The sequence below is a fragment of the Phalacrocorax aristotelis genome, chromosome 8, assembly GCF_949628215.1.
Source record: "Phalacrocorax aristotelis chromosome 8, bGulAri2.1, whole genome shotgun sequence".
Classification (NCBI taxonomy): domain Eukaryota; kingdom Metazoa; phylum Chordata; class Aves; order Suliformes; family Phalacrocoracidae; genus Phalacrocorax; species Phalacrocorax aristotelis.
This window is the reverse complement of record NC_134283.1, coordinates 30,547,026-30,560,055: the sequence shown is the minus strand read 5'-3', so window position 1 is coordinate 30,560,055 and position 13,030 is coordinate 30,547,026. Positions and strand designations below refer to the sequence as shown.

At 42.3% G+C, this 13,030-nt stretch overlaps 2 protein-coding genes across 3 annotated transcripts in view; one reads left to right on the top strand and one right to left on the bottom strand.

Moving 5' to 3' along the window:
* KCNMB1 (potassium calcium-activated channel subfamily M regulatory beta subunit 1) overlaps nt 1–13,030 on the top strand; it is a 189,168-nt gene that overhangs the window by 10,076 nt on the left and 166,062 nt on the right. The window lies entirely within an intron of this gene.
* KCNIP1 (potassium voltage-gated channel interacting protein 1) overlaps nt 1–13,030 on the bottom strand; it is a 299,356-nt gene that overhangs the window by 258,708 nt on the left and 27,618 nt on the right. The window lies entirely within an intron of this gene.

Here is a 13,030-nt window from a genome sequence, read left to right as displayed (position 1 = left end):
TCTCTTATTTGAGTTACTACCTGAACACTCAACCCAGCTGAATAATGCCAAATTTGGAATGAGTCAGCAAGCAATCACCAGTTGAACAAATAATTGAGATTCAACTGTCTCCAGAAAGAGGTAATTTTCCTACACACACGTAAGAGAGCTGCGTGCCACTCTGACAGACAGCCCTGGTGTTCAATTAGTAGCTGCCACAGTTACTAAATGAGGTCCTAAGCAAGTCACCCTACCTCACATTTCCAATGGCAAAGAGAAATGGTTTTTATTTGAACCACTAGTTCCTCAGGAGCTTTAAAACAGATCATTTCTGTACTGGCCACAAAAGAACGATCCCAAAGGTTAATGTTAGACACTGCTTTAAAAGAGAGAAGTAAAAGCAGTAAAAGCGACGGTAACGCTTAGTAACAAGCAGAGCAGCTACCTTAGGGACAGGGAGACACGTTTCCGTACTTACTAACCACTGGTAGCACAAAGTGGGGCCACAAACATCCTCTATCACATCACCTTTTTGTTTGGGATTCATTTTCCCTGTTTTGCCCATCAAAAATTTAGGCATCAAGTCTAAAGAATAGTTAGTGAAGAGCAATAAGCAATTTATCCCATTTTCTCTTTGACAGACAGATTGTCCTTTGGAGAGATGGATCACTCCCCATTGACTGTAACTGGGCCCTAGAGTAAAAGCAGATCTAAACATCTACCTTTCAGCCAGCTGGAGGTAGGGGAAATGAATCATACCATAGGTGCTTATACACATACTACAGAGATTAAAAAAAAAAAAAGAACCAAATGGCTGGCACTTAAAGGTTATAATCATTTGGGGACTGCTGCAGGTGCACGCTTTATGTTCAGGTGATAGATACTTGTCTGAAATTAGTACCTAACATTCAATGCAAGCCTGAATGGATAAGACCTCCCAGATGTTAGACACAGTATAATTTTGAACTAGAAAGGTAATTCTTATCTAAAGCCATGTTCAAATAGGGTCAGGAGATCAAAAAGCCCTAAGGTCTATGTTTAAAGGACACTTACTGTAAAAGACAGCAATGGGATGGGTGCAGTCAACTGCAACAGCACTATGTACTTTGCATATTCTAAGGGAGATTGATTTCCAGGTTTGCTGGCGCACCAGTGACAAAACAGGCAGCCTTGGGAAGTGCACGTGGTGGGTAAGCCCTGCACTGGGTGAAGTGGGGCCGGGCAGAGTACCCTGACTTCCACACACTGCAGTGATGGTAACTGGGGTATAAGGAAAGCACCTGGAAAGAGTCCTCTATGCACATTCCACCATTCTAATACATAATGACAAGTTGATAAAACAAAGTATGAAAAGGATGTAAACAAAATTACTACAAACAAAACTAAAAACTACAGTAACAATGAATCAAATTGACTGCTACTTGGGTACTGGAAATTAGACCTAGCTAGCACTCAAAATAATGAAGAAAGGTCTATTTTATCCATAAGGATTCTCAGAATTAATGCACTAAAACAGAACTCTAAACACCTCCTCAAAAGGCCAATAACTCCTGCTTTACCACACAGGCTCTGTTCTTCTTCACCAAGTTCTCCAGTTTTTGCCAGTGAACCATGACTGAAAACAGAGTAGCTTTCCCTGCTCTGTCCTCCAGTCTCTTTCTCCTATATGCTTAGGACCGCTGATAAGAAACTGAGAATTTTTCTTTCACGAGGGAACAAACCACAGTGCTGAGCAAGGGCTGTTGCAGCTGACCTAGCCCACAATCTTTACTTGCTACTGATGGTCTTTCACCATGGGAGATTTGGGAGAAGCCATATAGCCTCCAGTTTATCTTCTCTCCTGCTGCTCTTCCAGATCGTCAAAAGCAAAAGGGTAAGCACAGTTCTTGATCATCCAAAAAGTCAACTACAGAACCAAACCTTTCTTCATAATGAGAATGGCAGCTGAACAAGACAGACAGGAGGCAGCTGATGACTGGTGTCAAGCTGAGAAGAAAAGCTGTGATTGCTGTCAATCTATGTTGCTCAGATGATCTATTACTTAGTGGTTCAGACAGCATCTAAGTACTAAGCAATTCAGCAAAAAAGGCTTTCTGGCCCCCAAATCATATGACTTTAAAGAAACACAGATGCAAAGCACATTTAAGTGAGGGGAAATCTTGATTTTAGATCTAAATTTGTTTCTGATAAGGTATTTTCAACTCATTATCTGGATTCTGATGTGGCTTTTGAGTACTCCACTGTTATGAGTAGTAAATAAGGCACAGGAGGAATAACTAAAGAATTCACAGCAAGTCGACTCTGCAGACTACAGCTTGTTTAGCAATTACACAACATATGAAACTACAGGAATTTAAAAGCAGCAGTGTCTCTTGGAGTCTTATGCAACAGCTCGCCTCCAAACCCAAGTCAATAAAATTACAAGTCAAACAGGATTAAACAAGATTCACATGTCTGTTCTGCACTGATTATAAGCTCACTCCATCACTCCCAGGGAGTTTTACTGATTGACAGCATACAAAATAATTAAAGTTCAGAACTGACCCGATAGTCCTTGTTGACATACCTGTTATGAGATTGGTTCATTACCACTTAACCTTTTTTCTTCCCCCCACTTGGACACAGTAATGAAAGAAAGATGTATTTCAGAAAAGAGAGACTTTAGTATAAGAAGCAAAGTGTGGCAGGGTTTCACCTGTAGCTCACTTCCAAAACATAACCCCCAATTATTTATAGGAAACAACTTTGCAAGCCAAGGCCAATTTATGTCACCTTTACCAGCAATGACAAACAAGCACCAGAGCAGACATGACACATCTTATCGGAACAAGGAGAAAGCAAGTGGGCTGTGCAACTTTGTGCCCATGCCCTGACAATCGCAAGCTGAGCCAAGGACAAAAAGAACTAACCTCACCGGTTTATAGCTTTCCCGCAATGAAAACTTCACACCAGTTACTGCTAATAGGGTGAGTTCTGTCATTCCGGGCCACTGTCTGTAACATTTATTAACTGGTCTGGAACAGGGTAAGTATCTGCAAATTCTTGGTTCAGAATCCCTCCGTGAACTAAACACATTCTTTTTTTTTTTTTAAATTACCATGGATCTTTAGATACTTTAGGATATAAGACAAAAATTTTGAATTCTTTTGATTAGCAGCATAGGATGCCTGAAATGTTCCTTTTTCTATTCAGTTTTGTAGCCAGTGGTTTTCACAGATTAAAAATGTGCTTCTATAAAATACTTTAAAATATTTCCTTAATCTTTCTTCATTCTACTGGGAGCATCCCTTACATGGTCACATTCAACTGCAATTCACCTGAAGTTCCTATCTGCTTGTGTTTCTCCATTTGTACCAAAAAAAAAAAAAAATTTAAAAAATCTGCTGTCTCCTGGCCTAGGCTCACCCTCTGAGCTCTGCCCCACATGGAGACTTGACCACTGAGGCACTCAGTGTGGCTTCTTGCTCATGACCACTTGACCTCAACACAGAAGTGTAACTTTTGCACACTGACTTTACTCCTGATGCGAATGCTTTGATGTAGTTTTCCTGAGCATCCCTGACTACAAGGTTGTCCCTTGCCTCGTGCTAAGGCACATCCACACAGGCATATAAAGCTTAGTCTGCTCTCCAGTTGAGAGTTTTCAAAGCTTCAGCCCATAGATGGAATGATGTGTCATCTACTAACGGGCTGGTGAGCCATCTGATTATGTGGGAGAGTGTTTGAACATGAACACTTCTGAACCCCACCTCACAGGGCATAGGTGATGCGTGGACAAGATGTAATGAGGAGGGCCAGCAGCCTGTCATAGCTGTGTTTCTTCCCCATGCACCTGGTGATACCAGGATGCTTGAATGGCCTGGTCGGAACATATTAGATAGAAGAAATTAAAAAGAGAGTCTATTTAAAAAAAACAAACCATCTGTACAACAGCAGAACTGTTACCATGTACAGGGCTGCAAAGGAGTTCTTGATAAGACTGTAGGATCTGAAATTAAATACAGTTGTTAAGAAAGTGTTTGGAGTTCTGTGAATGGCAGGGCTATCTTTCTGTAGATAAATTTGGAAGTTTCTATATACATACCCTCAAGCTACAGAGTGCATAGCTTTTAATCATAATTATAAACTTAACCCAAAGATATCATAAAATCCTGCAGCTTTATGTTAACATACAACATACAAACATCAAAGTCATAAATGATCCTACTTAACAGTTTTTTGGGTTTTTTGAAGTGAAGTCTTTGGCAAAGGTTTTCTGGTGTCAACAACGTTATTTATAGTCACAAGAACAGAAGAGTGTATGCTGACTTCTGATGGATGCGTTCTGAAAAGATGAAGCTACAGGGAGGCACAAGGCTAACACAGCCACAGGGAAAGACCTGTTTTGCTGGTTTTATTAGGCACCAGTGCTAGAGAATGAGAGAGTTTGAGAGCTTTGTGTGGAAGGCTTATGGGCACCAGAATTTGAAAAATTCCATTCAAGCCTCCCATTTTCACCAGGGCAAAAGTGTCAGGAAAGATATTCAACAAGGAGGTTGGTGAAGAATAGTTTGCATTAGTGCTCCTTTCTGGACAGAAACTCTGTTCTTTTGAGGAGGTGAAGGAGTGTCTGAATAGTTTCAGGGGACTATTGGGAGGTATTTTTCCAAACATTAAACTTTGATGACACTACAGGAGGTACACCAGAGCTGAGATTATACCAGTCCCTAGGATTTTATTCTGAGCATGCCTACAGACTGACTTCTTCTCAAAGCCCATAGGTCAGTCATCATCTTTGTGCTGCTACTGAATTGACTTGGTATAAAGGTATCCTTCAGCATCAGGTTTTTTTTCCCTGTAACCAGGAGTCACAGCATATGCCAGTAATGGAGTTGCAGGCAATAGAAAGATGCCTGTAGTAGTCACTGTTGAACACCTTATTTGGGTGTTTGGGTGCTGGACTTCACAACAATTTCATATACATCATCCTTTTTTATTCCCAAATAGTCCTGGTACCTCTCCTCACTGTAAAGGAATTAACCTTATTTTTTCTGAACGATCCTACTCTGTTTTACAGAGAAGAAAACAGAGTGTACCATGAGCCAAATTTTTAAATTTATTTACGTACCTGAAAAAGCAGATAGGCACCTGCTTGGATTTTAAGATTTGCCAGAGCTGGTTAGGTGTTCAAATGAGATAAAAGGCAACTGAAACTGCTCAAATACTTCTAGGGAAAAACAAAATAAAATGAAACAAAAACAACAAAACAACAACAAAAAACAAACCAGCCCCTCCTGCGCAGTGCCTGAATATCTATATAAAAACATTTTGGATCTAAATCTGTTTGATCATGCAGACCTAAAAGGATTTGTCCATGCTCACAGAGGGTGTCTGCAGCTCCCCAGGGATCAAAGCCCCACCCCAGCTGTCTGAGCCCATCCATTCCCAGCTGTGGGCTCACAGTTCACAGCCATAGCCCCACGGCTCCGCTGCTGCACTTCAGCCCGAGTCAAGTGATTCAGTCTGAAATGCATCAGGGAGCAGAGGTAGCTAGGGATAGACAAAAGGACATTTTCCTCAGGGGACCTTTAAACGAAGATTAGAGCGGCAAATCTGCTCTAAAGTATGTCTCAGCTTTTATTTTTCTTGAGAAAAATACAAAAAGGAGAAAGGCAGGCAGCCAGAGTAGCCTTTCATCACTGCCATAGCAACCAGCACACACAGTAGGACTTTGGGGATAACGCCAGAGGGAATCTTTGCACAGAAAGCTTAATTAGTCAGCTCCGACATGGGAGGTTACCTGCCTCTCTCAAACCCCTGCCCCAAAGACAAACGGGCTTTCGCTAGAGACCCCTGACAAAGTTGCTGTCTCACAACACTCAGCTGCACTGGGCTGGAGCTGCCATCAATCACAGCTGTTGCAGAATAAGTTGCTATAAATTGAGCAACTGGCCACAGACCAGCTGCACTGCTTTATTTTATTTTTTTGAGACACCATATTTGGGAGTATCACTTTTTCTAGAGATTAAGTTCTGCCAAAGTATCCAAAATAAGTTGATGAGTTTCTGCTAGTGAAAGCGTTAATATGCAGCCCAGCTCTTCTCTGTGAAGGGCTGAGGCAGGCTGAGAAGTTGGAAGAGAGATAATTCACCACGGGGGATTGGGAACTTTGGCGCAGATCGTATTTTCTGAAAGCAGCAGCTGTGAGCGGCCAAGCTTCCCGCAGACAAGGTGCCACCCACATCCTCCCTTGCTGCTGGCGGGGATGGAGGCAAAGGCTGAGCACCGCACAGTGAGCGCACACCCGTCTTCTGCTGTGCTGGGAACCCGAGTGCATCCTTCTCAATGGACTGAGCTGTTTTTTCCCCCTTCATTGGTGCACACAGCAAGAAAAGAAGTCAGTCTGTCATGTCCAGAGGTTGGGGGGGGGAAACCCACACTGAATCTCAAATCCTAACGCAAAACAATCAGACTACTGGGAGTTAATCATCTCCTAAGATAAAGCGTTGGAAGGGAACTCTGCAATAGCGCTCCTGTATTTTTCATCCAACCATAAGCCAAACAGTCACTTTATTTCAGCAGATAAGAAAACCTACAGTGAAACAAACTGGAAGTGCAGAGCTTTTTTCCACTTCAGTTCACAACATATGACCACTGCAGCTGTGCCCCTTCTCCTTCTCCTCTTTCCCCCGGGGCCGCTTGGCTGATGTGCTGGGGCATGACCCAGCATCACCATAGCAAATGCAGCCACTGGCAAACAACCAGGGCAAACTCGTCCCTGAAACCTGTGCTCCCTTTAGTACCCTAAACTATATCTGTTGAGGCAAAATGCTCTGATTAGCAAAATTAAAAATTAAGGTGGATGTTGTATTGAAGACCAACAGGGTAAACCAGACTGGATGAAAAGGGCTGAGGCTGTCAGCATCAAGGTGCTGTAGATAATTACTTGAGCGCTGCAATGTCAAGGTGACCTAATGAGATACACAAGCGGTTGCCCAGTAGGTGAAACAAGTTGGGTAGGGAATAACTGATTGTAAGAAGGGGGAAACATCAATAAAGAGCCAAACGACCTCCAACAAAGACAAAATGAGTGCTAACTGCCCATGGTAGATATATCACAGTAACATGCACAAATTATTTACTTAAGTAGTTTTTGATCTCACATTAGCTTTCAGTAAGATTTTCTGAAATATTTCCCCTTGACTAATTCCATTTTAATCACAAATACCTATGGAACAGAAATACATAGAATTGAAATTTCATATCAGTTCATACCATCATGCAATCCCAACTTTCATTCTTGTTTGGCCCCAAGCCCCAAATTCACAGCTAAGCCTGAAAATCAGTCCAGATTGTAACCGGGCTACCTTCTGTCTATGTCTGGCTGCAGGTTACAGACCTGACTCCATTCTCCCTTCAAGAGTCCTTCAATCACAGCTAATAGAATAAAACCCAAGGGGAAAAACAGTTCTGTATAGTTTTCTTCATTGTTTAAATGTTTCGGTTGTCTACAGACAACCTGAAAATAAAGGAAAAGTAAGAGTTAAAAGGTAGCCATTCCTGTGACTGTAGTTTGTTTGGTATTTTGCCTGTGACAAAGTGAGTTTCTGAGACAGTCACTTTTTTGCTTCAGTTATATTTTTCCTCATGAAGTGTCCCGCTGTATTGCTGGCAAAGAAACCCCACAGTTAATTAGCAGCTCTACAAGCCATCAGTCTTATGAAAAATTGCCAATATACTATTATTGTTATACCACGTTTTCCCAAAAAATGCTAGTTATGGTAGATTTTTAATTCTGAGCATTCTTGTTGGCATGTGCAAGATGATGTATTTTTAAATAGATGCTCTGGAGCATCTCAGATATTCAAGTACTTCTGCCTGCAGGTTTATAACAGCCTGGGAAAGGGGAGAAGTGCTACACAGATAACAGCGACAAATCAGGCACAAAACACTCAGAAAATTGTTTCTCAGGAGAGATCATTCAGAAATACATTAGGTCTCCTCTCTAAATATTTTCTGGATATGTGACTGAGTAGGAAGAAGGGAATAGACTGAAATTATTTTCCTGGTCTGGCTAATACTGATGAGAATAATGTTTTACCCTTTTAAAGTAAAGTATAAACTTACCCTGCTAAAGGTGGTATTTGTAAACTTTTGAAAATTCTGTGGAAAACAGGCAATAAGTAATCACTGCATAAGGATTTCATATCTAATATATGCCTGGTTCTCTTAAGTCAAAGGGAATCATCTCAGGACAAGACAACACAACGCAGAGTTTGGAGGCCAGAGGTGCCTGTCAGGTTCAGGCCAGTCCCACCTGCCTGGGCTGTGGAGAAACAGGTAGCTCGGCAGCAGGAGCGAGCAGAGGCTGACAAGAACCAAAGTTTGAGAGATGAGAGAAAAAGGACTCAAACTTTGCCTGTCTGTATTTTATTTCTTGGCAGATTACTTTTTTCCCCTGCTGTTTTAGATACAATGCACCTTGAACATTTGGTAGCAAAACGCAATTGTCCTTAACAGAGACAGCACCAGCCCCAGCTGAACTACGAGGGAGCTCAGGCACTCCGAGAATGCACATCCACCCCTGCATCCCCTACCGCTGAACGCACTACATACCCTGTGCTTTGTACTAGAGAATATCTAAAGAAACATATAATGCAAATATGTACCCAAAAGTTAAAGCAACACAGCAAGCTACAGATAATCTACTGGCTTGTACTATGTACGTTAGCAGCAAGGTACACGTATATATAACTCAGTTTAAGGATGGCAGATGAGAATATGATAGATGTACATCCCTGGAGTGTACAGCCACCAGCCAGCAAGTGAGAAGTGCAACCACCAACTACTGAAAACACGCAGCTGTGTGGGGACAGGGAGACACATCAGCTACAGCCATTAGTAAATCCAGGCAGAAGCAAAGGGCACCACAACCCTTTTCTCCGAGTGCTGCTGCAGGCTGACCCCTGCCCACACCGTCTCACCCCAGCTCCCACGCTGCTCCTTGCCCTGGCTGTGCTTTCCTCTGCTTGCTTCCCGTGCACTTCTGCCTCCATCAGGAAACAGGACAGGGTTTAACCAATTTAATGCATTAAAGACTGCTATTGTTTCTGGCTACATCATTATTCGGAACTGCAATCTTTTCTAGATATTAATCACTCTTTTCCTAGGCTTGCAAGCTCAGTCAATGTTAAAGATCAAATATCTGCCTGGCACACGTTTGAGCTCTGACAGGTCTATTTATAACCTCACGAACAAACTATCAATTACAAGTGGTCTTTGCCAATGCTAATCGAGTTATTTGTTAGCCTTGGGTATTTAAATATAATTAGAATTCTTCCTAAAGCTGCAGCTAGTGGGAACCTCATTGTATCATCTCTATGTGGAACATAATATTATTTAAGATGAAGCATGAAAAATCTTGAATACAATTTAAAAAAAAAAAAGAAAAAAGGGAAAAGCAGATTGAAAGTATCCCAAGTCAAGACGTAATTTTTATGTCAGTTCTTTGAATGATTCTGTGGTTTGACGTTATTTTAAACCACAATTCTGGATCCCACACGTGCCTGTAACATTACATAGAAAAAGGAGTCGGAGAGCTAGGAAGGACTCGCATTCACTTTACAGCTGAGTAAAATGAAACATGACTGGAAAGATTTCCTTGAGGCAGCAACAAGTCAGGGAAGAAATGGAAGCAGCGACACAGCCCCTCCTATACCATCTGGGCTCTTCCCACCGTTTGGGAAGGCTTCTGCTGCCCCAGCTCCAGCGGGAGCTGCCTTGGCCACCAGTGAGATGCCACCATGTCCCCATGACCTCCTGGGTCTCCTCTGCATGCTGGTGCACCTGCAGGTGGCTGTGGTGGAAAATACATGTCTGTGTAACAGTATCTGCAAGGGATGCACTGCCAAGTGTCAAAAGGTTGGACTAGATGATCCCTGAGGTCCCTTCCAACCTGTGATTCTGTGATTGCCACCTTCCCACTGCCAGCAAAATGAACAAAACAAAGGATTTCCCCCTTTTTAGGGGGAAATTTAGAATGTAAGATGTTAAGAAGGAAACACATAATGAAATGTGATAAGTTGGTTCAGATCTCTGCTGGGATTCTACAAACTTTTGGAGTTTCTTTTTACAGTTTGGACAAAAATTCAACTTCAACTCAGTACACTTGTGGTGGAGATAAACTTTGGACATGGGATGCAAGTGAAGACATTCAAAGATACGTTCCTGAGCGTGCCCTGTGCCTCAGACAGAAAACTACAAATCAAGTAAAAGAAGAGAGAAAAGCAAGATGTGAGCTGTGTAAGGTGGTACATTGCAAAAGCTATTGTTATTTCCCAAGATACCATACAAACTCAGATCTAACCAGCAGAGAAACTAGATGTTCACAGAAATGTAGCTCACTTATAGCCCCACACAGCTGCCGAGCAGTACGGCACTTGGAGGAGCACTGCTGAGGACAATGTTTGGTTTTGACCCTGTTGCAGCCTCTAAAATGTTCCAGTGAGTGAGACACAAAAGCCCAGCATTAAAAACAGCCCTAAAAATGTTTGGGTTTTTCTTTTTTTTTCCTTTTTTAAAAATAAATGTAAATTATTTCAAAAATCTGTTTAAGGACCCTGGTACTGGCTTAGAAAGCTTGCCAGCTTAGCAGGGTGGGGAAGGTGCAATCTGTATAAGCTGACAGAAAGACTCCCTTTGGCTTCAGTTGGTTGGACCCAGTCCCTTATATAAATATAGAGCAGCAGAATTAAATAACGATGGGATCAAAAAACATCGCACAAGAGTGGGGAACAGACTGCCCGGAATATAAGTAAAATAAATTCGATTCAGCAGATAAAGCAACCAGATGACTTCTTACAGAATAGTGGGGGACCGAGTGCCCATTTTTTGGTGTGATGATTACTTTACTCATTTGTTTGTTTTGTATAACTGTTGTCTTTCCATTAGCAGGTCCCTCCTATTTAATTTCAAAGGGTTTCTACAATCTAATCAGTCTGCAAAATGTTTCTGAGCCCAGGACAGAGGTGTGATTACAACCATTGTATTGCTCTGAATTACATCTTTATGACACTGGCAAGTCAAACTGTGGTTCACGGAGCAAAGAAAATTCAAAAATATTTCAATTTGTTCTTTGCTTATAGAAAGTTCAGAGGAATCTGAATTACTGCACCAGACGCGAATGTTAATAGACCAGTCGTGAACTGGTATGGGCTGCTGGCAACACGCTGCACCGTGGCAAACCCTGCTTCATTTGAGCACAATTGAGAAATATAAACTTGAAGCTACAGAAAAGTCTGTTTCTACTGTTATTTGTAGCTTAGCTAGCAAAGTACCTGAAAATGGGGCTGTCCTGGAGGGGGAGGTTGACTGGTGTTGCAGACCCTCCCAAGCACTTCCTGGGTTCATGGCTCTCATCCTGGGTCAGGCTCCTAGAACGTTCAAATACGACTAAGCGTCATGGCCCCAATCTATTGCACATGTCAGATGTGCCCTTTGGGTCTCCTGAAAAGCCCCTGAACTGGAGACCTGCTCCTCTGCATGAGAGCTCAGCCAGGGTGCTGGCGTGGGCATACAGTTGCTGCTCCCATGTCCTGAGCAGAAGCAGCTCTGCGCTTTGCATTCACACCCTGAGCATCCAGATGTGAAGTCATGCAGCTAATGGCCAGTTATGAGATGTGGCATAAGTTTTCGAAGAAGCATCACAACACGAATCTGAAGCAAAGACTGAGGCAGACCCCATTTTCCAATGCAGATGTTATTTACCTTAGCAGGAGGAGACTCCTTTCTCCTTGCTCGAAACCCATCTCATTCACCCTTTGCTGCCTACCTTGCACAGGAGGTACAAGACATCCTGGCCCACCAGTCCTAGTCCATCCTCACAGAGAATGCTTCCCACACACCGAAGAAAATAAAATGTGATCCTGTCACTTATGCCAACAAGGACTTTTAACCTGGCTGGACAACAACTGCCATACAGCTTCCAGATATATGGTATTAAGTAAAGGTTCTCCTAATGCACCCAAACCTTCTTTATATCTCTCAAAGGGAAATTATGCCCATTTCATTACAGGTGTCCTAGACATTACTGTAATTCTTAAAGTCATTGTTAAAAGCCTACCTGATGACAGCAGCACCATAAATTGTCACTCAATGGTACATGAGGCTCCCTCCTCCTGTTGCAGCACCAAGCAGCAATCCCGCAAAGCAGCTCCAAAATGTCCTGTTAAAAGGAGCTCAGAAAGGGCAGGAAGAACCAGCCGGACTCTGCAGCTTCCTACATACTGGAGGAAATGCTGCTTTTAACTTAACAAGGGCACCAATTTAAATCTACAGGTACAGACATATACTGGATCAGCCCAAATTCAGATGCATGTGAAAGAACCCAAAATAACTGGTTAGGGGAGCTGGTTAGCAGAGCTAACCAGTGCAATGCAATTTTATCACTCCTCATTAATGTTAATCACCCACAAAAAAATGGAGCAGGGCAGAAGTGAGGCAGAGAAATCACATTTGACGGCAAGGCGCATTATGTTGGGAGATTTTTCTTACCTGGCTTTCTAGTAATAATTTGATAAGATCAGGATTTCCTTAATAGACTTCCCCCTTGTGGTCCAGCACAGCTGTATCAGAACCCTATAAACTGACAACTTCACCACCACTGGACAGCTTCAGTGCTCTCAGCCCTACTTAGGAGACCAACACTTCTACCACTGAATGTGCTCTGCAAAGCTGAGACCTGGAAAGAGTTTATATTAAAACACAGTCCTTGGAAATATTAAGTTAAATACATATCCCTAGAGTTCACAAAGCCTTTACCACATGTCCACACCCCTACAGGCAGCACCTGTAATGTACATTTTGACTGAAGGGAAAATTGACTCTTTTTAGCAGTTATTCTGCCTCCTCATTCTGCAGAAGCCATGGTTGTGATTTTAAATGCATATTGAAGCTCCATCATATGAATGACAATGTATTGCCAGATAACAGACTTTGTCCTTTCTGCTTGGTTTTTGACAGTTTAGGATACCTTACAAAGGCACGATAAGAAAATAATTACTACACAGTCATT